This window comes from Belonocnema kinseyi, chromosome 6 (genome assembly GCF_010883055.1).
Source record: "Belonocnema kinseyi isolate 2016_QV_RU_SX_M_011 chromosome 6, B_treatae_v1, whole genome shotgun sequence".
NCBI lineage: Eukaryota > Metazoa > Arthropoda > Insecta > Hymenoptera > Cynipidae > Belonocnema > Belonocnema kinseyi.
In genome coordinates, this window is record NC_046662.1 from 62,693,381 (window position 1) to 62,720,014 (window position 26,634).

The 26,634-nt window shown below is 26.6% G+C and overlaps 1 protein-coding gene across 1 annotated transcript in view; it reads left to right on the top strand.

Annotated features, from left to right (window-relative positions):
• Positions 1-26,634, top strand: part of LOC117174774 (serine protease filzig) — an 81,470-nt gene that overhangs the window by 5,256 nt on the left and 49,580 nt on the right. The gene's annotated exons all lie outside the window — the stretch shown is intronic.

The following is a 26,634-nucleotide window of genomic DNA, read 5'->3' on the forward strand; positions in this document are numbered from 1 at the left end:
GTATCAGCCTTGGAGGAGATTATGTTGAGAAATAAAAAAAAAAAATTCTTAAAAACGTTGTTTTTCTGGGTCAGGCCGGAAACTTATCAATCCACCCTCGTATATTTATCTTTTTTTTTTTTCTTATTTGACAAAAATATGTGTTGCACTATTTCCTCCAAAAAAAAGGCATGAGCTGAACGTAGACCTACATATCAAAGACAGATTTTTTTTTATTTGAATTTTTTTCAGTCTTAACAATTCGTGTATTAGAATTAAGCATATATTTCTCTCAGTGATATATTTAGAAAAATAAAAAATAGGCCTCTTATTAAAATAAAAACCGTTAGTAGATCTTAGATAGAGGGAATTCCTGGTCAAAGGCAACAAGTAGGTCATCGATTTTTTGATTATTTTATAATTGTATATTAATAGAGATACTAAAAATTGAATTAGAATATTTGGTAAAGTTTGCAATATTTAAAACGATATTATTAATTCAAAATTTAAAAAATTGGACCATATTTTGAGAATATTTATCTCAATTATTATTGGCAAAACGCAAAAAAATCGTAAATGCAAATATACCCAGAATATGTTGAAAATAAAGAAAAAAATGTATAGACATATTAATTTTTATTGTTTATCAATCAAACAACTCTTTTGCGAAACCCTTTAAAATCAGTATTGAGTACCTCAATCAGTATACAATACCCAAAAGAAATCGATGACCCACTTGTTGCCTTTCACATGGAATGCCCCATAGAAAATGCAAGTTCCTAAAGAAATAATTGAAGGTCGATATTTCAGATCGAATTTGTTGAATTCATGTAATAGGTAGACAAGAAAATAAGTTTGTGTGTAATTCGCTCATCATCAATCAATATATTACCTATGAATGCCGGTTATTCATAGAAGCGATGGAAAATCCTCGGCCTTCGAAATTTATTAATGTCGATCGATCACGCAATCGATGGTCCGTTTCACTGTTCATTGGAATCAGGGCGCGATCGACAATCAGCGCGATGATGATGATGCCGCCCACATTCAAGCCTGCTATAAAAGAGCCAGGAGAAAGCTGCTTTATTGCCGGTGACTTCAGCGTTCCGATACATAAAATCGTCCACTATGCTCCACCGGGTCGAAAGTTTATGAATTTTTTTTTATTTTTTGTTATTTTTATATCACACTCTGCACTTTCTGTTAGTAAATAATTCACATTTTTAGTTCATTTATCTCAATTTCAAGACAAATTCAAACAATTCTGAAATATTATCATATAATTGAATAATACATTGTTACCCGCCATTTTTTTGTGCATCTTTTTTCTGTGGGCGAAAAGGTTGTAGGTTTTGCTGTTTTCAAAGTGAATACAAACAAAAAACTGCTTTTTAGAGAAGACATTTTTTTATTTTCGCAGGTCATAATTCAGCCGATCCTTGAAATTCTTTAACGAAATTTACAGGGAACTTTCTTTATGATTTTTTTATTACTGCTAGAGTTATTAAAATATAATTATTTTTGTTTAAACAAAAGTTATTAATTTTGTCCTGGATAAATTGAGTTAGGCATGCATTCTTATCTTCAAGTTCATTGGGAATCGAACGACTTTTTATATTTAAAAAAATTTATAGCAGGAAACCTATTCAGAAAGGTACAAATATGTTTTTTACAAAAAGAAAATTTTAGATAAATCATCAATACGAATTTATGAATTATTACCGCGCGGTATTTTTTCTCACACACATATATATATATATATACCAATTCGGCTCGTTTACGTGAAAATACAACTTTGCTCGAGACCAATTATTATTTATCAGACGGTATTTAATTAAGCTAATTTTTTATCATAAATTATATTTTCTTTATATCAGTTTTTAAGTAGGGCTTATAGTTGAAAGAAAGACTAAAATAAAGACATTGTACACAATATTATGAGAGCATTTTTTTTCTTAAGGTATAGTTGTCGTGCCAAAAGTTGAAGAAAAAATTTTAATTATAAATGATGTAATTTCTAATAAAACCCATTAATGTTAACCATTGTTTTTTACAATTCAGTTTTCTCTGACCGTCGCTTTTTACCAATTTTTGAAAAATGATTGCATTTTAATCAATAATGTCTTAATTTTCCCGGAAAACCTCCTCTACAAACTTACTGTTTCCAATTTTAAAAGTAAATTTTTCTATGGCTGAAATCGTTACAAAAATTTTTTTGTAAGAAAACATTTCTAAAACAACTAATTAAATTTAAGGATTATTTAGTTATTTTTAAAATTGAAAACAGTAGAGTTGCAGAAAATGTTTTCCCGGAAAAAAGCCGTCCGTTATTAAAATGCAATCATGTTTCAAAAATTGGTAACAAGTGACGGTCAGAAAAAATTGAATTGCAAAAACATGGTTAAAATTAACATTTTGGTGCAATTGCTTCAACTTGATTTTTGCAAACATATTGATTCATCTTTGATTTTTGTTAAATTACAAAACAATTAAAATTTTTCGTACACAGATGATTTCATATTCTTATACCTTTAATTCCGACTAATAAAAAATAATACGTTTTTTGTTACTCAAAATTCGCTCAACTCCTCATGAGCTTGAAGATATGAATACATGAATTATGCAATCTTTCAGGTACAAATTTATAACTTATTTTTAGGCGGAAATGTCGATTAATTATTTATCCTTTCACTCATATAGCACCATAGAAAATATTTTCTGTAAATTTCATCAAAAGATTCTAAGAATTGACTCAATTATGGCAATAGAAAGTAAAAGATCTGTTTTATAAAAATGGGTTTTTCGGGTTTTCTTCCAAAAAAGGCAATACTATAACTTTTTAGCCTGGAGAAAAATGATACGAAATTAAGTTTCCTATAAGTATATCTACTTTTCAAATTTAAATTCGAAACTTGTGTAAAAAGTTTCCAGAGGTGGCCGATTTATGGTCTTACTTCGCTTATATTTACTTTTTCTATTTCCCCCGTCGTCAGAGAAATAAATGTTGAATTTAAATAATGAATCAACGTGAAAATGTTTTATTTGTTGATGGATTTATAGTGACATACCACGCGAAAATCAAACTGAGTAAATAATAAATTTACCGAAGAGGTAATTAACATGCGTAGTAAATTATCGTTTTTCAAATGGACTTCCTTGAATCATTCGGTAATAATCAGGTGACATAAATAAAATTATTATAAGAAAATAAATAGAGTCGATACGCTTACGTCTCCATATAATTTTATTTTTATACGCTTGAAAGTATTTCTGATCATATCCTAAAGATTATTGTCCGAGCATTTGAACCATTTTTTAAACGACTTAAAAAGGGAAAATTTATTTTTTAAATAAAAATATAAAATCATTATTTATTAATACAATATTTTTGTATTTTATAGTATCTATTATCTAAAATAATTAAAATGGTAGAGAAATGATAGAAAATGTTAGAAATGTTAATTGATAAAAATTGATATCTTAACTTCAGAATATATCATATTTTTGCATATGGAATCAAAACGTTCAATTGTTTTAATACCAACTTCCAACCAAAAATCCCGCATAAACCAATAATATAACATAACAAATTATTTAGAATTGTAAATTATCTTTTAAAAATGCGAACGTAACCTAACATTTTTTAGAAATTTATTCCCTTCTTTGAAATCTAATTTTAAATCAAAAATACGAATTTCGACAAATATAACTAACATAATATAACATAACATAACATTCTTCAAAAATGTAAATCTTTTTTAAATTGTTATTATTTTCGTTTGAAATAACCGATTTTCGGTGAAAAACATTGATATAACCTAAATTTTTTCATAAATTATCAATCGTCCTTAAAATCTATATCGATACCTCCCGTACTAAGTTTAAATTGAGATATATTCGTAAAAAATTGCATCTTCCTTAAAATATAATGTAGCTTAAATTAAAATGATTTTTGATTACAAGTATCAATTTTCGATGTAAATCAACAATGTAACCTAAAATTATTAAAAAATTATGAATCTTCTTCGAAATGTAATGATATTCAAATAAAAATTTTAATTTTACTTAAAAAAAGATTGCAAAAATTCTAAATTGTTCCTACTTATAAATGTTATTACATGAAACAAAAATCGTTGGATTTGAATCTAATAATTTTTTGTTAAGAACGCTAATAATACCCGACGCAAAACACTAACGTATTATAACATAAAATTGTTCAGAACTGTAAGTTTTATTATGTTAACCGAAAATCATTGGATTTTATTCTAATCATTTTTTATTAAATATACCAATAATTTCCGATGAAAAATACCACCATAACGTAACAGAAAGTTATTCAGAAATGTAAATCTTTTCAAAATCGAATGCTTTTTAATTAAAATTTTTAATTTCCGTCAAATAACACCAAAATAATTCGAAATTCTTAATAATTGTAAATTTACTATTTTACACAAAAATAATTGAATTTAAAATTGATAATTTTTTATTGAAAATCCCAATACTTCCCGACAAATGGCACTAACATAGCCGACACTTGTTCAGAATTGTAAATTTTCTTTAAAATCCAAGGATTTTTCTTTAGAATAACCGATTTTTGTAAGAAAAACGTTAATATAGTCTAAAACTGTTGAAAATTGCAAATCTTTTTTGGACTACAATAATTTGCATTCTAAAATACTTGTTTTTAGCGTATGACGCTATCTAAACTTAAATTGTTAAAAAATGCGAACCTTTAGAATGTAATGGCTTTTTTTAAAATATTTATTTCTGGTAAAAACACACAAAAAGCCGACAAACGTAAATTGTTGGACAATTTTCAATCTTTTTGGTTAAATAATTTTTTATTAGAAATACCCATTTCTGGTTCAAAACTAAAAACATAATTATTTTAAACATAACTTATCATTATTGAAAATTTGAAGATTTGTTTAAAAATATTGATTTCCGGTAAAAAAAATCAACACAATCTATCATTTTTAGAAATTTTGAGTCTTTTTCGAAAGTTTCTCATTAAACATAAAATTACTTTTTTTAAATACTATTTTCCAGCAAAAACCACTAACATAACTTTTTGTATTATACAATTTGAAAGTTTTAATTGAACCGCGCAAGAATATTAAAAAAAAAAGGTTTCTTTTTTCGCGTAAGATTTTCTATGATTTTTCTTAGATTAAGTTTCAAAATTTTAAACTTTGAATGTAAAACAACTTCAAGAATTCAAAAGTCAATCAGAGTTTCAAAGCGATTCTCGAGACATATCGTTACAGTACTTTTTTCCAGACAGGAAAATAAAATAAAATCTTAATAATTAATTCAATTTTATAAAAATGGCCGCAAGTTTTTTATAATTTTTGACAAATCGATCGCAGATTTAAACAGAAGAAGAATTTTGACAACTAGTTCAAATATAGAGATTTTAAGGGGTTTTTAAAATATCAGGGAAAAGGGGAAAAAAGGGAGAAGTCAAATATTTTTCACATGTTAATTTTGAACTCAATTTGAGGCATTGCGGAGCATTCAATCGTCATTATTGTAAAATAGAACCCATATAGGACCTGTTTCCCAAACTGTCACTTTCTGTAAATTTGTATGGCGAGCACGCCAACGTGCTTGTCGGTTCGATCGTGCATCACATATTGAACATGATTTTCGGATGTTCGCGTCCAATAGACTGAATTGCATTTTGCTCAAACATATTAGATTGAATAGATTTTCAGTTTTATCCAATTTCATCAATGCCTGTACAGGTTGGCCGTTTTAATGGAAGAAAAAAATTCCCGGCCATTTCCGGGGTTTTCCCGGGTCGCCAAAATTGGCTATGATCATTAAAATTAAAAAATTCGATCACTAAAGCTAAAAAAATTTTTATTTGGGGTTATAAAACATGAAAGGCTAATTAAAGTACTCAAAGTGGAACTATTGCATTTTAACTTTTTAAATTAAAGTTTTCAAGTTTTCCTTAATTCGAAAATTTTGTGTTCAATACTATCTACAGGATAATTACAAAATGTTAAAGTTAAATTACTTCAATTTTTATTACTTCAAAAACCCTTAAAAGACTTGAAAATTTAATTTCAAAATATTGAAAAAACAAATTGTCGTTTGAAAATTTTTCAGAAGTTCTAAATAGCATTTACAATTGTTCAAATTTATTCTTAAATTTTCAGAAAACACTTGACAATTTTATTATTATTATTTTAAAATCTTCCAAAATATTCTCATAAAAGAATTTTTCAAAATGAAAAATATTTTTCAATTTTTCTCGGAATCTGAAGACAATGCTTTTATTTTTTTGAAGCCCTTCACAAATCTTAAAAATAATCATAATTTTTTATTCAAAATCTGCAAAAATCTGCATTTTATTTTAAATTAGACCGTGGCTATTTGCACCGAAATTTTTGTATGAATAGCTGAATTTTTTCTGTACATAAATTTCGTTGAAACTATTAAAAATAATATATCAAGATTTTAATTATCACTTTATAATGCATTAATTTTTTGTGCATTAGAACAAATTATCGTTTCATATGCATGGAAATTCGAAGAAAAAAATGTGGACAACCATAATGACCCCAATGTAGACTGATATGGTAAGGTGTGTTATAACGTAATGGAAAAAAAAACGTTAGAGTTTTTTGGCAAAACTCATTTTGCTAAAAACTGTTCATGAAAGGATATTAAAAACAATATCGTATTAAATAAATGGGTTAAAGGATTTCACACAATTTTGACTATTTAGGACGATATTGTTAATTGAAAATTAAAGTTTTGAAAATTGGACCATATTTTAACAATTTTTATATCTGCTGTTATGGATCAGACGAAAAAAGTTTTTTTATAAAAATGCCTTAAGTGTTGAAATTGAAGAAAATGAAAAAAATTGTCCAAATATTAATTTTTATATTGTTTATTTAGGAAACAAAATTCAATTGTTATTTGTCGAAAATTAAAGTCCCCTATTTCGTTAAAGCTGTTTGCAATTAAACACAAAAGTTTTAAATCAGTGTATACTGTTTTTAGGAATGTTCGCTTATATTTATGAGTAAATATTTTAAACAAATTATTTGTTTCAATAAAATTAATTTGTAAACATGCTTTATAAATAATTAACAAGGCTCAAATATTTTATTTCATACAATTTTCGTTGCAATATATGTCAAAGTCATTTTTTATTACGACTTATTACATATTAAATATTTTATTAACCTTTTTATTAAATTGAGTAAACAAATTAACTTATTATCTGTTTCCAAGTAAATCGGCTCATAGTTTTTTATGGAGTTAACTAAAAATTAGTTTACAGTAACCATTGTCGATATTACTCTATTTTCTAGAGAATTTTTTTTATTTTATTGTTTAAATAAATTTAATGAAACAATTGACAATGTAGCTATTTGTATTATATAGATTTTGTTTTCTTTAACTATATTAAACAGCGGGTAGAAATTTTTTCATTTAAATAATCTGTTTAAAAAATGATTGATTTTGTTACTTTTTGACGCACAAATATTTTATTAAGTCAATAATAATGGATGTATTCACTTATAAGTTATAATAAAAATATTAAAAAATATTTACTGAAACCAAGAAGAAAAAATACGTTTTAGCATTCAGGAAACAATTTGGTTGAATGCAATAAATTTTTGTTGGTTAAACGATATAATGTAGTAATTATATGAACACAAAAATATTTGGTCGATCGAACTAAGTTTTTTGGTTTTAACAAAATATTTTGGTAGATGGTGTATTTGGCTCATTCGATAAAAAAATCTCTTTAGTTATATAAAATATTTTGTTCAATCGAACAAAATTTAGTTGATTTTACCAAATTTTCGTGTATATCCAAGAAAACAGTTTCTTTGTTTCAAGAAATTTTTTTCGTGAGTGTGCCAAGTAAAGTTTGATGGTTAAATTAATGATATTCCAATCATACAAAAACAATCATTATGTCAATTTATTTTAGAAAAAAATTTGATTTATCACGTTTTAATCGCTTACCAATGATACTGGAAAAATCTTTAAAATAAAAATAAATTGAATCTTTAAAATGGGAACTTGAAGCAAAATTTATTTTTTCTATCATTATTAATGAATCGTATTTAAAAATCCTCAAAACGAAGATATTATTTAGCTAATATCAAAATGCGGGAAGTACAGCGCTAATCAAATATTAGGAATACATTGGACAGAGGTTTTAAGTTTATAATTGATTTTAGAGTTTTCCATAAAATTGTAAGGAATAAAAAGGCCTTATTGAAACAAAAATCAGGAGATGTATTATCATAACTTGTTTATGAATTTTTATACTTTTCCGAAGCTTGGATAACAAAAAAAAATAAATCGAGGATAGAGTTGGGTCTTTAAAAACAAAAATTACTTAGATAAAAATATTGTAATTTTGTTGATTTCATTTTTCAGTATTTTCTGTTTGAATCATAATTTTTCGTACAGTTTGTCTATATCTAATTACAATTTTTATTCCCTTCTATTTTTTAATTGAAAATATGAATATACCCGTGGATAAATTTCCCAATGTGATCCCGATTTCCCACTTAGCCCCGATCGGGTGAGCTCAATGTGGGCCATGATCATGGCTACTGTTGTGGTCCTAGTCGGGGCCATATCGGATTTACCTCTTTAAATAATAAATATTTTAACAATTAGGAGTACCTTATTTTAAAATTTCTCCTTGTCTTAATAAGTCAATATTCAACTAATTTTTGGTTCAGTGACTGATTTTAAAGTTTGATAATATCAGATAGTGCTCACTTCTTTTCAAAATATTTATATAATTTTTATTGTTTCACACGTTACGAGGATAGTTGAAGTAAAAGATGAAAAGGACTCCTGAACTCTCTGTAAAACTAATGATATTTATTTTCAAACATTTAAATATTAAAGTTTAATATTCTTAATTGAGTGTTTACTTTTTTATCAAATAAAAAATATTTTAATAGTATTTTTATTAATGAAATTTAGAAGGTGTCTGATCAGGACCAGATCAGGCCTTTCTTATGGATACCCCAGTCTGGCCCTGATCAGATTAGGCGTTTCATTTCTAGTCTGGCCCTGACTGGATTGCCCGGCCGGACCAGACTCTGCCAGATCTGGCCCCGACCAGGGTCACTACGAACTTTATGTATGTGTATTTAAAAAATTAATTTCATTTAGTCAATAGTTCAGATGCGATGCTTATTAATAAACTAAATTTAAAATTAATTCTCTCACATATATTTGCGCTCTAAATTAATTATTATCCACTGTAGGATTAATTATCCACTGTAGGAAGGTTTCCCCTATGTACATTATTATGAGCATGTTTCATATGCGGATAATAAAATGAAACTACATGAAATCTAAATTGAGCTGCATGTAAATTATGATAGCGAAACAATGAGGTCTTGAAATTAATGTTTTTGAGATGTAATATTGAATTTCCTTGTCGACGGAACAAACCCCGGAAGTCGTAGATGCACCTGCGCTATCGGATCTCTGGAAAAGGCGAAAGAGTTCGGTAGACACGATCAGGTTCTACAAGTTCGCGAGGACGTTGACGACTAAGTCTCTGTCGAGGCCAAGCAATCGGGTCACCCAGATCCAATATAACCAAGAATACCAAGCCGAAAGCTTTCTCCGTAGTGGTATGCCCGGACATTGCACACATTCAGATGAAATCAAAAAAAAAATTTTTGAGCCGAGAGAACTATTCTTTTTTATGCAAATGAAGATTTAGTTAAAGTAGATCAATTTAACTTAAGCCAACCAAAATTTCATTAACCCAAACATTTTTTGACCAAATAGTCCATCTTGCAAAATATTTGGTTAAAGCAACCAAACAAATGTAATTGGTTTATCCAAATATTTTATAAATATAAATTATTTTTTTGGGTTTATTACCGAAGTAGGATTACGAAATTCAAGTCAACTCTGTACACATTACCAGGGCAAATTGAAAAAAATGCGATTCAAAATATAAAACATTGTATTGTTTGACATGTAATTTCCAGGGTTTTTGTGTTTAATACCGACGGATGCAATAAGGCGGCAAGAGCCCTAAAATGAGATAAATTACGGTCCAAGCGTGTCGTGATATCCAAATAATTTTTTTTTTAATTAAAGAAAAAAAATTTGCGTTTGTAGAGAATTAAAATACGGAACTTTTTTATTTTTTAAGTTTTGTGATCTGACAAATATTTTTGATCATCCAATTAAAAATCAGTGCAAAAATAGTGAAAAGATGAAACATTTGTTTTTTAATTTAAAAAAAAAGAAACAATCTTTTGATAAGAAAGTGTGTTTTCTAATGTTAAATGATTTTTTACTTATTTCAGCCACCAACTAATTTGTTTTTTAATTGAATATACTTAGGTCTTTGAAAATCTAGTCACGGCGATATAAAAAATCTTAAGAAAACACAACATTGGTCAACTAAACAATTTTAATATGCTTAAATTTTTGTTTTAATCAAGAACATTTTCTTATAAAAACTCCTTCATTAATAATAAAGTCGTGATATTTATAAGTATAATTAAATATTTTTATTTCAAATTTTTCATTTCATCTTTACTATAATTCTTTTTTTTTTAATTTAAATTGGAAAAAAAAACCCTCCAGGATTTTTACTTTCTATTATTATTTAAAATAAATTAAAATCTTTCAAATCCTTTAACATTTTTTTATTTCCATATACCTTGAAATAATTCAAATCCGTAGAAATGCATTCAAATAAAATGTATTTTATTTCCTCAAATTCTTATAAATTCGTTAAAAATCCTTCAAACACCTTTGAATATTTGTAATTCTTAAAGCCCTCAATTAAAATATGTAGAAATCATTTTAAACTCCATGAATATAAATTAAATTAAAATGTGAATAAATCGCCGGCATAAGATACACCGCGCACGCGCGCCTTCACATTTCTGAATTTTTGTTTTTTAATATTAAAAACATTCACTATTCAAAAATAATTAAAGAGATATGTTTTAATAATTTTTAAAAAAAAATTTAATATTTTAATGGAAGCTAATATTTGTTATATCTAGATAGCTTAGCTTTTTCTAGCAAACGTTTTAAAAACCTTCGATAACAAGTTATTCATACTTAAAAAATGTACATATACAACTGATAATCCAGTAATGGTTGAATTTAAAAAGTCTAGAAGTTATCTATCATTTCAAAATCAAAAATGTTTAATTTCGAACGCTTATTATTTGAAATTGTTTGAACAGTAAAATCAGTATCTATTGCAAATTTGTTAAATATAATAAGTAAATCTAAAATGCTTAAATATGAACATTTTGGAATTAAGCCCCAAGGGAACAAAAACATTTTAAATTAAAAATTGTTTGAATTAAAAAATTTTAAATAAAAAAGATCATTCTTTGGTTTTATGTTGGTCTAAGATAAAAGCAAGCCTAGGTTTCATTATTTATAAAAAGTATAAAAAGGAGTATTGTTTAAATTTTAAAAAATCGTTACAATAATTAAATATTATATGAAAGGTAAGTCTCCACAGTATTTGATTAATTTGTTTAGATATGTTTAGATTTTTGTTTCTAAATTCTACCCTAGGTACAAAGTGTGGCTGCAATAGGGTAGAACCTAGAGAGAAAATAATAAAAATATCTTAGCAATTTTAGCAAAATACTATATAGACTTATCTTTAAAATTAGATCAAGTACTTTGAAAAATGTTGATTATTTCTAGAGGTCTTTCAATTTTTTGAAAAATAATTTAATCTTAATTATTCACGGCTCTTTTTTGGGAAAAACATTGCCTACAACCCTACCGATTCGAATTTCGCAAATAAATAATATTCAAATATAGTTATTTGTTTGAAAAATGTTCTCTTTTGAAAAAAATTTTTTGACGTTTTCATTCCCAGAAACATTTAATTTCAGAGATTTGGCGTTTGGCTTGACAATCACTTTAAAATGACATTTGGCCATTAATTTGGACTTAAATACAGAATCTCATGAACTTTCGTGCTATTATAAAGGACAAAAATTCATTTTAATATTAAAAAAATGAGGCTCTTTAGCAACAGCTTCAAAAATAGGTGTGTAGATAATTTCCTCCGGTACTGTACATAAATTGGAGTCTCGGAAAGTAGAATTGAACGAGCGCTTGAGCAGTAGGCAGGAGTGGGGATGGCAAGCAGAAAACGCGCTGAAAGACCGTTCCCCACACCTGCGTACTGCTCGAGCGCTCGTTCGGTTCTGCTTTTCGAGCCTTCAATTTATTAATCAATGCAAAATTTAAAAGGCTTTTTGATTATTATTAAAGTTTTGCAATATAGTAAAAAAATGTAAAAAAATAAGAGGAATACGAAGTCTGTCCGGAAAGTATCCAACCCAGTGGTGTACCAAAAGTAAGACTTAATTTTGTCAATGGCGTTGATATCTTCTTTGAAATATTCCTCTTTGGAAGCCACAACTTTTTTCCACTTTCGGAAGCACTGCTTAAATTCACCTTTTGAAAAAGCTAACAACTGCAGAAATTGCTGAATAAGCTGCGATGATTGGAAAGGTGAACAGTGGAAGTTAGAACGGAACTTTATCAATTCCTATCGATCTAAATTTGTAAAATAGACGGAAGAGTACAAAAATAATTGTTGAAATTTTAAAAAGGAATGGCAATATAAATCCCAAGGATCTTTTTCAACATTTCAGGACAATTCCAGATTTTCCAGGTTATTTTTCAAATTTTCAGGACTTTTTTAGGATTTTCAAGTTCTACGTCTTCTGTAGCTACCCTTATAACATTGCCAGTCATAAAATGTATTATATATACTTGTGAAAGCAGTTTGCCCTTGTAATTCATACCTACATACATCTACGGACAATGAACGCGGAAGGATTGTAGAGGCTCTGGAAACGTCGATCCCTTAGCTCGGGGTACTAAGCTTAGTTACAGGTGCATCTGTTATCTTATGACTCTCGAATGATCTATGCATCTTGTAAATTCTTCGCTATCAGATTTATCCCACTATGCATTTCTTCCTACATTTTACCTCCAGTTTGGAAAAATAAAAATAATTTAAAAATTTTCTCAAAAACTCTGACGTTCAACATTTTTATTTTGCGTTCTATAACACACTCAAAAAAATGTCTGGTTAAATCCATCAAAATTCTGGTTAAATATGCCCATAACATTTTTTTTTAGTTAAAGAAATCAAAAGTCTGATTGTTTTAAGTCAGAATTTCTGGTTACTCTAACCTGAAAAAGTAGTAGGTGCATATTTAACTAGAAATTTCGTTAATTTGAATAGACATTGTTTTGAGTGCACTTATGAAATTTAAAGAATTAGTATAAACATCTATGATGAAAAAAATCCACACAGGAAAAATTTATTAGTAGGAAAAATCAATATAGTTTTTAAAACCAAAGACTGGCAAGTAATTTAAAAAGATATTTTATTATTTGATTTAGTAAATTGAAAAAAATTACAGAAAAAGCCTAGAGAATGAAAGTAATTTAAAAATAGCATTTTTCTCATTAACTGAGGAACTGATTTTCATAAAAAATAGACTTTATAAAGGTCAGTGAGAATAATTTTTTTGTATCTTTATGTTTTTTTCTTGAAAGCCATGTAAGTGTAACCTCGAAAAAAAATCTTTTTTAAACTCATCTTATATTCACACGTTTTGTAACAAATTTTTTGTTTGTTTGCTTTTTTTCATAATTATAAAAATGTAGGACCAGGCAAACGTTTCTTATTGCTTCTTATTTAATTTCACAAATTTTCAACTCGATGTTGAGTTTCGTGTGAACATAAATTGGATTTGAAAAAATTTTCTTAAAAATTTTGTGTTTACGCTCATATGATCTTCACATATTTTTCCCCAAATAAATCGAAGTGGTGCATGATGGTCAAACAAGTTTCAAAATTTTTTAAAATTTTTTAAAATTTTCACCTGTGTTTTTGGTCATAATATTGTTTTTAATTTTTCTTCAACATTCTCTTTTTGATTTCTACAACTAATTTTTTAAATTAAAGTCAGCCATGAAGTTTCATCATATTTATATTGATGTTGTTATACAAACAATTAAATCAAATTTTTTTTCTCTTGGTTTTTATCTCCTCTTTCCCACTTAACACAATTAAAACTATTAAGAAAATTGTTATCAACCACGAAAAATTTTTAGCATGGAATATATTCAAATGTTTTTAACAAATATGTTAAACAAATTCCCAAAGTGCCGTCTACTGGTTGAAGTTTTTTTTCAATAAATACTGTCAGAAGCAAGTTAATACTGATACTTAATGATGATTTTTGGCTAATAATTAAATTACCATTGTTATAAGCAATTTATTAAATAAATACGGAAACGTAAATTTTTTTACGTAAGTAAGTGCTTTATTTATTTCATATTTTCGGGAAAAATTCTTAAGACCTGTGTAAATAGGAGAAAACTTTTTTGGGCACTTGAAAACTTTCCATTGACAAAAATTCACTAGGAAAGAATTGAGAATACTGATAAAATCTAATTAAAATAAAAATGCATCTGTAAAAAAGTTAAGAAATCCAGGGAATGAAAATCGGAAAAAATAATTTTCAAAAATGCTGAATAGCCTTTTTTAGTTTTTAATCTGTACTGAATTTTTTTTAGTAATTTGACACAGTGGATGAAAATTTAGATTTTTTAAATTCAATAAGCACTCAACCAAAGATTTTTAAAGTTGCTGTTTCCAAATTTTTACTCCTCTGTCTTTTCTATTTTTTTTTAGTGAATTTCTATGTTAAAAATGCCTAAATGTACTGCAAAAAGTTTTAAACTCCCTATATCTAGGCGGTTTTATTCCGAACGGATTGTTGCCACCAGGAATTATTTAAGTACCCAAAAATAAAAAATAAATTAATCAAATTAATGAATTTAAATTAATATTTTTCGTTCCTCAATAATTAACGTTTGAATAATAAAATATAGCACAAAACCACCTTAAGGACTAAAGTTTAGGTCTATATTCAAAGCTGTATAAAAAGTAACTGTCAGTTTTGAAAAAGATGAAATGCATTTATCAATAAAAATAATTTATAATATCAATAATAATAATTCATATGTAATATTCTCGGGCGAGAATTAGAGAAGGCCCAGTATCTTGACCACTTTTGGTGTCATTACCCTATTTATAAATTCTAAAGATGAAAAATTTCCCATTAAAAAAATAATTTGCCTTTCAAGTAAGTTTACATTAAAATTCCAGGATAATTACTAGATTTCCGGAGATTTAGAGAAGACAATATGATTTTTCACACACAATTTTCTTAATCTTCAACAGTATCAAACATGCCCTAATTTACATGAAACTAAAGCGGGAAAAATTGTGAAAGTAAGTTCTGTTATTTATCCTTTATATCAGACGATAACATTATACCAGTAGTAATAAGAGTCACAATTTTCTCTTTCTTACTAAATAAAATTGTAAAATGTGTTGGAGCTTAGATCAAATTTGGTTTTAAACGTTAAAAATAAGGTAATAACTTAAATTAATATGTATAATTATATCTAAGAAATAGATCATTTTCCATTTTTACGAGCTCAAGATACAAGCGATTCAAATGGTAGGTCAAGATCAAGGAAAATGAAAGTAAAAAGTGGAGAGACCTTATATCCCATAAAATTATAAAATTTTCTTACTGAATAATTAGATAAAATTTAGACACAAATTTCGCAAAATTAACATAATATGAACAATTATAAAAAATTAGAATTTAAACTATCTGAAAACATCTTCCAATGGTACGCTACTCACTTGTGCGAACTCAATTACATTTGTTGTCACGTATTTTTGGTGATTGATGTTATCATAATCGATTATTATTATTATTATTTATAAACCACTATTACAATAATTGGGAAAGCCTTATGTTACTTTTTAAAACAGGAAGTTCTTAGAAACAGTTTTCAGAAAATAATGTTTTAAAAATTACATTTTTGTCCAAAAAACTCTTTTCAAACTGGTTCCCGAAACAAACGTCTGAGATGCAGTTTCCACCTACTAAATTTTTTTGAAAATTAACCATAGAGCAAATAAAATGGGCTGGAATTGTTATTTCTAGTTTGAAGTTAATACTAAATGAAGACTCTTTCGCAGCTACATACTAAAAGATATAAACAGTTACAGGACTGCGTTAATTCTGAGAAACTTTTACATCAGACTATCAGAGCGAGGTGTCTCTTCAAGTAAATTATCTATGAGAAAGGTTTTTGTTTGTCTATCAGTAGCAGACAATTATCACAATGTTAGAATCAACAATTTAAATTATACTAGATTAAAAATAATTCTCGAGCACACTTCTTAAGACTATAATTTCTATGCAAAGTGCTGTAATAGCATTTCAACCTCATTATCTTTATAATCTTGATAATTTATACAAATAAGAAGTGTGATAAAAATATGCAATAATTTAAAATTAGATAAAAATTTTACATCTGGTATTTCACGGTAGCCGAAAAAGTTTATTTTCAAAATTCCCTGACTCTTAACTTATTTTCGCAGACCAATTTTTTATTGAAAATTTAAGAAATTTAATGAGATTAAAATCAAATCTAAAGTCCTATTTAACGTCCAAATTTAATCTGCAGAATTCCTGAAAAAAAAACCAAGAATCCAAAGACCAAATTTAGACAACCACTATACAATTTTTCTATTGCGATTGGAAAAAAGATAAAATATTTTATGAAAAAGAAAAGAAAAAAATTATTATTAGGACAAAAATAAAAAAGGGGAAAGAAAAATAAGAAGTCAATAAGTTCATGGTGGTTTTTCAAATTTGGTCGTTGAATACTTGGTTTTATATTCAGGAATACTGTAGATTAATTTTGTATTTTCCCTGTTCATGAATATTTAAAGGAAAAAATTATTATCTTGGAAAATTTTTTATATAGAATCTTGTACATGTGGTAGAAACCTTTTTTTTTTTAATTTGTAATGGATACATTTCTTATTTAATATTCCCAGGGCTACAATAACTAAATTTACATAAAAAAGTGAAACAACTATCTATTAGAAATTCAACTTCAAATTCACTAGAAAAAGTTCCAAAAATTTAATTAATTTCGGTAAAATTGCAATTAATATAAAGAAATTCAAGAAAAATTAGAAGAATATATTGGAATGAGTAAAAATTCAAGGTGCATTGAAAAAATTCAAAAATATATAAAAAATCGTTGAATTTAGTAAGTGTCAATTATGTTTCGAACAACTCAATAAAATTTATAAGAGTCTTATGAAAAAGTTGCAGTATGAATGAAAAATAAACTAAAAAATCCAATAAATTGCGGAGAATCCAGTGAATTAAGAAAAATTCAAGTGAATTAAAAAAATTGAAGAGAATTCCAAAGAATCTAAAAGAAATCAAGTTAAATTATTAACAATTCAGGATGAATTCCAAATAAATTAAATTAAGTTAAAACATTTATTTTAAAGTCTCTTCAAATCTTTGAAATCCAATGAAATTACTTAGGTCTGAGGATTTCTTTTTTTTTAATCCATTAAAATATTATAAAATTCTGTAAATTGTTAAGAAATTTAATAATATTCTCTGGAAACCTGAAAATTTTATTTAAACACCTTGAGAGCCTTCTAAATTCCTTGAAATTATTGAAATCCTCGGAAATATTATAAAATTCCTTTGAATTTTTTTAATATCTTTAAAACTTTAGGACCAATATTTTTTAAATCTTTTGAAAATGCCTTGGTATATTTTAAAATACCCGAAAATATTTCAAATCTTTTATTTCAATTCAAAAATATTTAGAATCTTTTGAAATATTTCAAATCCTTTGAAATTTCATTAAATTACTGAAACCAGCCGAAACTCCCTTGGAATCATGTTAAATGCTCTAAAATATTTAAAATACTTTACAATCTTTTTAAATCCCTTAGATATTCAAATCTTTTGAAAATTTCTTGTAATTTAAAAAAAAATATGCTGTCAAATATTTCAAATTATTTGAAATACTTATTAATTCCTTAAACTTTCTCAAGCTTTTGAATATCACGTGGAGTCTTTTAAAATTCTTTGGATCATTTCTTCAATGCTTTGAAATCACTTCAAATTATTAAAGTATATTAAAAATACCTGAAGATATTTTAAATCCCTTAAAATCTTTTGAAATCCCTTAAATCTCTTTAAAGATCTTTAAAATTTTTTTGAATTTTCAAAAATACCCTAAAGCTTTAAAATTCTATGAAATCTCTTCATATTATTACAATAAAATTGACATTCTTTTTAATCTTTTGAAATATCATAAAATAGTTAGAACTCTTCAAAATATTTGGTAAAACCTTAAAATATTTTTTAATCTTATGAAACCTCCCAATTCTTGTTAAAAATTCCTTAAAATCCATTAAAATATTATACTATCACATGAAATTTTAAATTTCCTAAAATACTGAAAAAAAGTAAATAAAAAAATAAAGTGGGACGATGGTCGTGGGGGCTAAAGTGTAGGCTTTGGACTCACTCTCGTCGGCTTGCGGGTTCGATTCTCGCCTCGCACTTTGGAAGAGCCTCGGTAGCCCATACGGTGAACAGTACCCTAGCAAGGGAGTTGTTCATCTCCGGAGAGTCGTAGGACCGGTACCTCTAGAGAAAAAGGTTTTCTCTAAGTACTTTAAAGCTGTTACTCTTGGTGGTTCGGAACCCACCTTAAACTATAGGTCCCCCTTCCACCACCAATTAAGTGTGGGGGGGGGGGTATCTAAAAGGAATAAAAAAGAATGTGCAAGAAAAATGTAAACTCTTAGGGGACACATTAGAAGCTTCCATTCCAAAATACTGGAAAATTTATTAAAATACTACAGAGCTTTTGGAATTCCTTTAAATAATTAGAATTTTCTAAAATCTAATAAAATCTCTTTGAATTATTTGAATATCTTAAACCTTGTAGGTACTCTAAAATCCTACCATATCTTCTGAAGTTCTAGGAAATTCCTTAAAAACGGATGAAAATTGTTCTAATTCCTTTAAAATCAGAAAATTCTTTAGAAACGTCTTGAACTTTTTTAATTACTTGAAAATGAGTTAAATTTTTTTTTTAATTTATTAGAATATTCCAAATCCTTTGAAATCTTTCGAAATCTGTTGAACCTTTTTAAGGATCTTAAAAATGCTTTACAAATTTTTAAAGGCTATTATTATATCTATTAAAAATTCGTTGAAATCTTTTAAAATACCTTAAAATATAGTATTTCAAAAGAATTTAAAAAAATTTTAAAATCATTATTTATTAACTTGAATTTTTTAAAAATTACTTGTATTACTGCCCTAATTAAATTTATAAAATATAAATTTAAGTTTAAAATACTTAGCAACATTGACCTTAAAAATAATCATTTTCATTCTTAATTTTTGGCTTTAAAACCAAAATTTTCTCCATTTTAAAAATGTTTTAAAATTAAAAAAAAAGAAATTTTATTAACAAATTTCAAACATATGAATTTTATTTATACTATTATAAATAATTTATTAATCAATCACTTCAAATTTAATAAAAGATTTTCTTTAATAATTCTCTTTGCCTAAGAATTTAGGCAAATTTATAAACTTTAAGATACACCTAACGGTTATATTAATATAATTAATAAAAATTAATAGTCTACAATTGCGATACTGTTTGCATGTTTAATAAAATTTCTAATTAATATATTAATTTCTTATATTCATACCCCTACCCTAAAAAACGTTTTACGAAGAAAAATAGTTTAAAGTAATTGTGTGACTTTTGAATTTTTTTAATTCTCTGGCTTTTCCTTGATTTCCTGGTATTCTCTAAATTGTGTCTACATTTTTCCGTTTTTAATGGATATTGAAATCCAAAAAAAAGATAAGGCTGGCAGTGCAGAAAATCATTGGGAAACTATTTGGGTCCAGAAAGCGAAATGTACTTTTTTATTTCCATAGTTTTAAATACCCTCCATATTTTTGGAAATGTGCAAAAAAATATTTCGATTCAACATTTTTAAGATTGAGATTTTAGAAATTTTGTTGGTCCTGATAGTACAGCCAGCACCCGATTAAGGTCCAAAAAGAGTTTAGAGTTAATTTTTCATTTATGATACTTTTAAACACCCGGATTTTCGAGAAATGTTCAAAAAATATTTGACCTAGAAAATTAGAAAAAATTTCGTTTCGGATAGTCTAGCCAGAACCCGACTAGGGCTTGAAAAGGGTGACTAGATAATAAGGAAAAACACTAATTTTTTTATAGTTCATTTCTCATACTTTTGAACGCCCTTGCTTTTTTCTAAATGTGCAAAAAATATTTAATTAAGACACTTAGAAAAAGGTTTTGACTATGACAAACTAGCCAGCACCCGATTAGGCCCGAAAAAACCGTCTATATTAGACGGTCTACACAATGCCCTAACTGGGCGCAAATGTGCCTCGATAATTTTCTACTTGGGTTTGTTTAAATTAAATTTAAAGTACGGAAATTTGCAGTGAGATAATACACAATTATCGCACTGCTATAATTCTTCGGTAATCACTGGGTAATCAGTACTTGTTCTGCGCATGCAACTCATATTTTACGAGTGATCCTGTCACGTGAAACAGAACTCCTCGAGGGAAAGTATAAGTACTGCTAAGTGCCTTACAGGTGTAAAACTTGTGCAGTACATAGATACATACACATACTTAATTGGATGTGCGTGTATGATTTGTACGACGACTGTAGGCGTCGAGTAATGAGACATCATAGTTCCATTTGCAGAACACACAAGTCTGAAGCACTGCTCGGAATTTTATTGAATTTTATTTGAATAATTATTAAGCGATATTTCACTGCTTAATCCGTTATAATCCCTGTTTACTTAATTCAGTAATGTACTTCTCACTGATTCATAGCTTGAGAAAATAATACTCTGAAAAATATTTGTTTTAAAACTAATCCTTTCTTTAAAATGTATATAGGATCAAATAAAAGTTTGTTCGATTCAAATAAGTAGTTTTCTGATTGAGTGATTTTACAATACTACCACCATATTTACAAAAAAATACAATTGTTTCTTTTGCTGCAAAACAAACGAAATATACTGCCCTAATTAAAAAGATAGACCCTACGTGCCACATTGCCCCATGTACCAATTTAGCTCGTGTGTACCATTACTCTATGTCCCACATTACCCAAAGTTTCACATTACCCCGTGTGCCAAATTACCCTCCATGCCATATTATCGCAAGTATAATGCCTTAACCAAGAACATAGACCTAATGTACTACATTACCCCATGTACCATGTTTCCCCAAGTGTCATATTACCTCTTATGATATTGCCCTATGTATCATATTGTCATATATGCCATATTAGCCCATTTCATATTGACGCATTTATTGTTTCTCCATATTCACCGTAAATATACTACACTGAAGAAAATCATAGATTAATGTCTTTGTCAACAAAATTTTTTTTATTTGCTCAAGTAGTTTTTTGTATGTATGTAAAAAACTTTTTTTAAATAGAATACGAGCAATAGTTTTTCTGACTGCTTATTGTGCAGAAAAAATATTATAAACATTTTTTAATTGTTTAATAAATATAATTTGTTAGAAAAATTATTTTTCCAAGCAAAATTTTCATCGTGTTTTCTGAATTAAACATAATATTAAATGATTTCAAGTAGTAGCTTATATTATAAAAAAGTACATTCACTAATGCAAATTATGTTTTAATTTTTAACATTTTCTCTGAACAAAATGTATGAGGACGAAGTGCAATATTTTAGGTCATTTATAATAATTAGAATAATTAAAACATAACTTTAGTTAATTTTGTACAAAAAGTACAATTTATTTATAATTATTTGAAATTTAAAAATCATAAGAAAAGCTGATTTTCAAATTGACGAAAAAATTGAAAGTTGCGAAAATATCAAAGACAGAAAACTGTTTCCAGATATCAGAAATAAAACATTGGCTTTGGTGCAAAAATAATGTTTTTGTCAGCATTGTAATTACACTGAATATAAAATGGATTTAGATTATATTTCATTATAGCATTTGAAAGTCTTTCCTGAATATCAATCTAATATACTGAAAGACACCAAAAATATATATCAATGAAAAATAAACGTTTATCTATTTATTAGAAAACTGATTGAACAAGTAAAAATTGTTTAAAGGATGACCTGACGTTTTTAACAGAATTTTCTACTTCTCGAAATCATCCAATATTATGTTTAATTCAGGAAATAAAATTTTTTAAATATTTTTAATGTTTGAATGTTTAACCAAATTATATATGTTTAAACAGTTAAAGAATGGTATATTTATTGTTCCTATACACTGTACATTCAGAAAAATAATCGTATGTATTCTATTTTATTTCCTTTCTTTGAAGTTATCCAAAAAAAGATGCTTGAGCAAATAAAAATTGTTTAAACAAACAGAGATTTGCTAAAAATTACAGGAAATGTATCAAGATGATGTAATTATTTAAGAAAAAGTAGTATTTTTTAGATTTTTTTGGAACAATAATAATAATTTAAATAAGTTCCATTAATTAAAAAAATTAAACATTGTTTAAAAAGTCATGCAAAATCTTCAAATTTCATGTTAGGAATTATTTGTACAAAAAAACTAAAAAATTGCTAAAAATTAACAATAATACATAAAAACGTAGCTTTTTCATTTTTGACTCATAATTGAGAGGCTGCAGGGAGTGAGGGTAAATTAAAAATAAAATTTATTAGCATGCCCCAGGTGAAAATATTATATATAGTTTACACATAGTGTGAAGTATTATATAAAATATTCATTTGTTTGATACATTTTCTATATATAGCAAATTAATATTATATATAATACTGTACATTATATATAAACTATATATAATTTTCCGCCTAGGTCGTTTCACTTCATAAATACTCCTCTTGAACCCCTAAAAAAATTGCACATTTCGATGAAACTCTTTAATATGAGTTCAATTTTTCGAAAATCCAAAATTTCCATATGGTAATCAAATGGGTTTTTGAAGCGCCCGGTGACACGTGTAAATATTTGAATAACGAAAAAAAATTATGGAATTACGTATTCTTTCAAGAGTAGAAAGAATTCAACTTTTACGATATCTTAGGCATATATCCCAGGATGTCCCGTTAATGTGCCAATTTTTATCACGGATGTCCCCAAGATACCCCAATTTCATAATTTCGTATGTTTCTGGAAATTCAGATATATCTACTGCCAAATATATGTTTATTGAATCATATAAATGAAATAGTTTTTCCTCAAACAAAATAGGTATTTTTCCGTAAATTTGGTATAAATTATAACATTATAAAGTACAATAAGAGAGATTTGTATAAAGCGGATATTTTGCAAACGAATTTTTTTGAATATTTGTGAACATTTTAATTAATATGCATTCCAGAAATATTGTTTGTGAAAGTATATTCAAATTTATACCTACATAATTTGTCTTTAGTGTAGTTAGGATGCAAGGGGCGAAACGGAAGAAAAGTTAACTGGGTTACTAGTGTCTCCTTGAACATGCATCACACGAGCAATTCGTCTTCTCATCTTTCTCATGGTTTTTTTTCTTTCTCTTTCCAACTCCCCCTCTCATCACCATTCCTATTATCCCTTCTCTTTTATTATCTTAAACAACTACATTTACACAAGTCTGTCATCCCATCCTTCTTCAGGTATCTGATATAGATATAGTATCTCTTTCATGTAAGTTCATTCTTTTTCTTCTTTCTCCACAAACTTTCCTTCTTTTTTTATTTCTCTCTCTCTATCTTCCTTCTATTTTTCTCTCTCGCCTTTCGTGTCTCCTTAGCATCCTATATGTGTCAAAACTCGAGACTATGCCAGACTGGTACCTAACGGGATCTCTCACACACATAAATAAAATAAGCACACTAAAGTCACGTGCATATGCATGCAGGTGCGAAAAATATGTAGGTATTTAAAAGAAGCGTCTCTATTTGTGTTCGTGTTGGTTCGGAAGTCGATGTGCGAAGGTAAAGTGAGACCGTTGATGCTAATTGTAAATTGTAGACTGTAGTCATTCGCGTTTGACAGCCTGGTATTTTGCCGTCGACAGTGCCGGTTTACCCATCAGGCAAAGTTATAGGCAAATGCCAATAGGGTCATAAACTTCAAAATAACTTGCATAAATCAATTCCTAACCAATTTTAGATTTTTCTTTAAGGTATTTGTCGTGCCAAAAGTCCGATTTTTTTAAAAAAAGTTTTTCTGAGATTTTAAGAATCAAAATATTATAACCTATGTAGTTTTAAATGAGAAACATTTTTTTTATAAAAAATGTTGAAATTCACCTGAAAAAAACATTAATTTTAACCATCTTTTTTGCAATTGAATTTTTTTCTGACTGTTGCTTCTTACCAATTTTTTAAATAAGATTGCATTTTGATAAATGACGGCTTTTTTCCGGAAAACATTCTTTACAACTCTACTGTTTCCCATTTTCAAAGCAAATTTTGTTTTGGCTAAAATCGTTAGAACAATTTTTTTGAAAAAACATTTTTTTAACAAATAATTATATGTTAAGATTATTTAGAACTGGTTAAAATGGGAAACACTAGAGTTGTAGAGAATGTTCTTCCAGAAGAAATAAGCCCTTATTTATTAAAATAAAATTATTTTAAAAAATTTGTAAGAAGCGACAGTAAAAAAAATTCAATTGCTAAAAATATGGTTAAAATTAATGTTTTTTGTGAATTTTAATATTTTTTTTTAAATAATGTGTTTGATTTTAAATGACAGCAGTTATAATATTTTGATTCTTAAAATCATAGAAAAACTATTTTTTTTAAATAAATTTGAATTTTGGCATGACAACTACCTCAAGAAAAAAAAATTAATACAACTTTCGAGTAATTGTAAACAGTTGGTGCGAAAGTTTCAGTTGATAAATTTGACATATTAGAACAGTAAAAATTAAAAATGGCTATAATAAACATGACAATTATCATGTTCTAAATAAATTTTGTTTAAATAATAAATCATAAATCTTTATAAAAATTTAATTTTAAATTATAATTTTTCGAACTGGAAAAGGGAAGGAAGAAGTTATTTATACCCACTTTCATACATTTGTTACAACAACATTTGTATATTTCTGAAATATAATAATAATCAGAATTTCGTTAATTTAATTTTTCTCAACAAAAAATTTTAGAACGAAATAGTTTAGGAAGAAATGTACTATATTAGAAGAAAACGAAATTGAAAAAATGGAAAGAAATTAAAAAATTATATTAATAGAATTTATCTATTTTAATGAATTTCACTCAAAGTTGATTAATTTTAATATTTAACAGTTAATTAATTTGAAATTTTAGAATATTACGAATTTAAAATTGCTACAATTAGATAATATTAAAGTTATCATATGCACATCAAATAAATTTTGGTTAAATAATAAATTTTAAATATTTAAACAATTTTTTTTAATAAGGGCAAAACTTCTATTTGAAAAAGGGAAGTGAAAAGCTGCTCAGGCGCAGTTTTATAAATATTTAATAAAAGGATTTGTATTTTTTTCAAATAACACAAAAATAATTCTTAAACAATTTTAGAATCATTTTTCAAATTAAATTTCAGAAAGCCATGATATAAAAAGAAATATATTTTAATGGAAGAAATATGAATTAATCAAGTAGTTAGTTAATGTTAAATATTACCATATTTGAATTATTTATATGAATTCAACTAACTGTTGATTAATTTTAATATTTCATAGTTTTTGAGCTGTAAATTATAAAGGAGAAGTACTTTCACCCCCTACCCCTTTTCCAGCAAATATAAATAGTTTTCTTTCATACTTTTCCTTCAATTATATGATTTTTTATTTTGTAAATTTATTTTAATGAAAATTTTTTAAAATATTTTCAAGTATTTCCAAAATTGTGAAAAATGATTCTTCCAGCATTTGAAACAATGTTTTTTATTTTACAGAATCTTAAAATAATTTTATTAAAATTTAAAATAATTTTTAAAAATATTAAATAATTTCGAAATTTATCACGAAAATAAAAATACTTTCGCGGCCTAACTAACATTTTAAAACCGTGTTGGATGTAAAAAAATAAACATGCATATTCGACGGAGATTTACAACTTTGAAGATTGACTGATTTTTTTTGCCAGAAAATTTTGCACACAACTGTATTTTTTACGTTTCTCTGTTTTTTAAAGTTACAATTATATCATTGTCCTGAGATTTTTGAAACTATTTAACAGGATTTTAAAAGATTTTAGATGTGTTAAATCAAAGTTTAACATAAAAAGTTCATTTTCAATCAAGAAGTTGAATTTTTATCAAAAAAAAAGAAACAATGATTTATAAATTTCTCAACAAAAAATATAATGCATGATAGATATTTCAAGCAAAAAAGATTTTAAATCGAAATAAAAAACGGATGAACAAAATAGTTGAGTCCTCAACCAAAAAACATTAATTTTCAATTGGTTTCAGATTAAACAAAAAAGGATTAATTTTTAATTTTAGAGATTAATTTTCTAGAAAATAGTTTAATTTTTTAACTAAGTGATATGAAGTTTCTACAAAAAAGTTCATTTTAGACCAAATAGTTACATTTGCCACCGAAAAAATAAATTTTTTACCAAGAAGGTTAATTTTCCCCCCAAAAAACGAATTTTTAACATTATTAGAA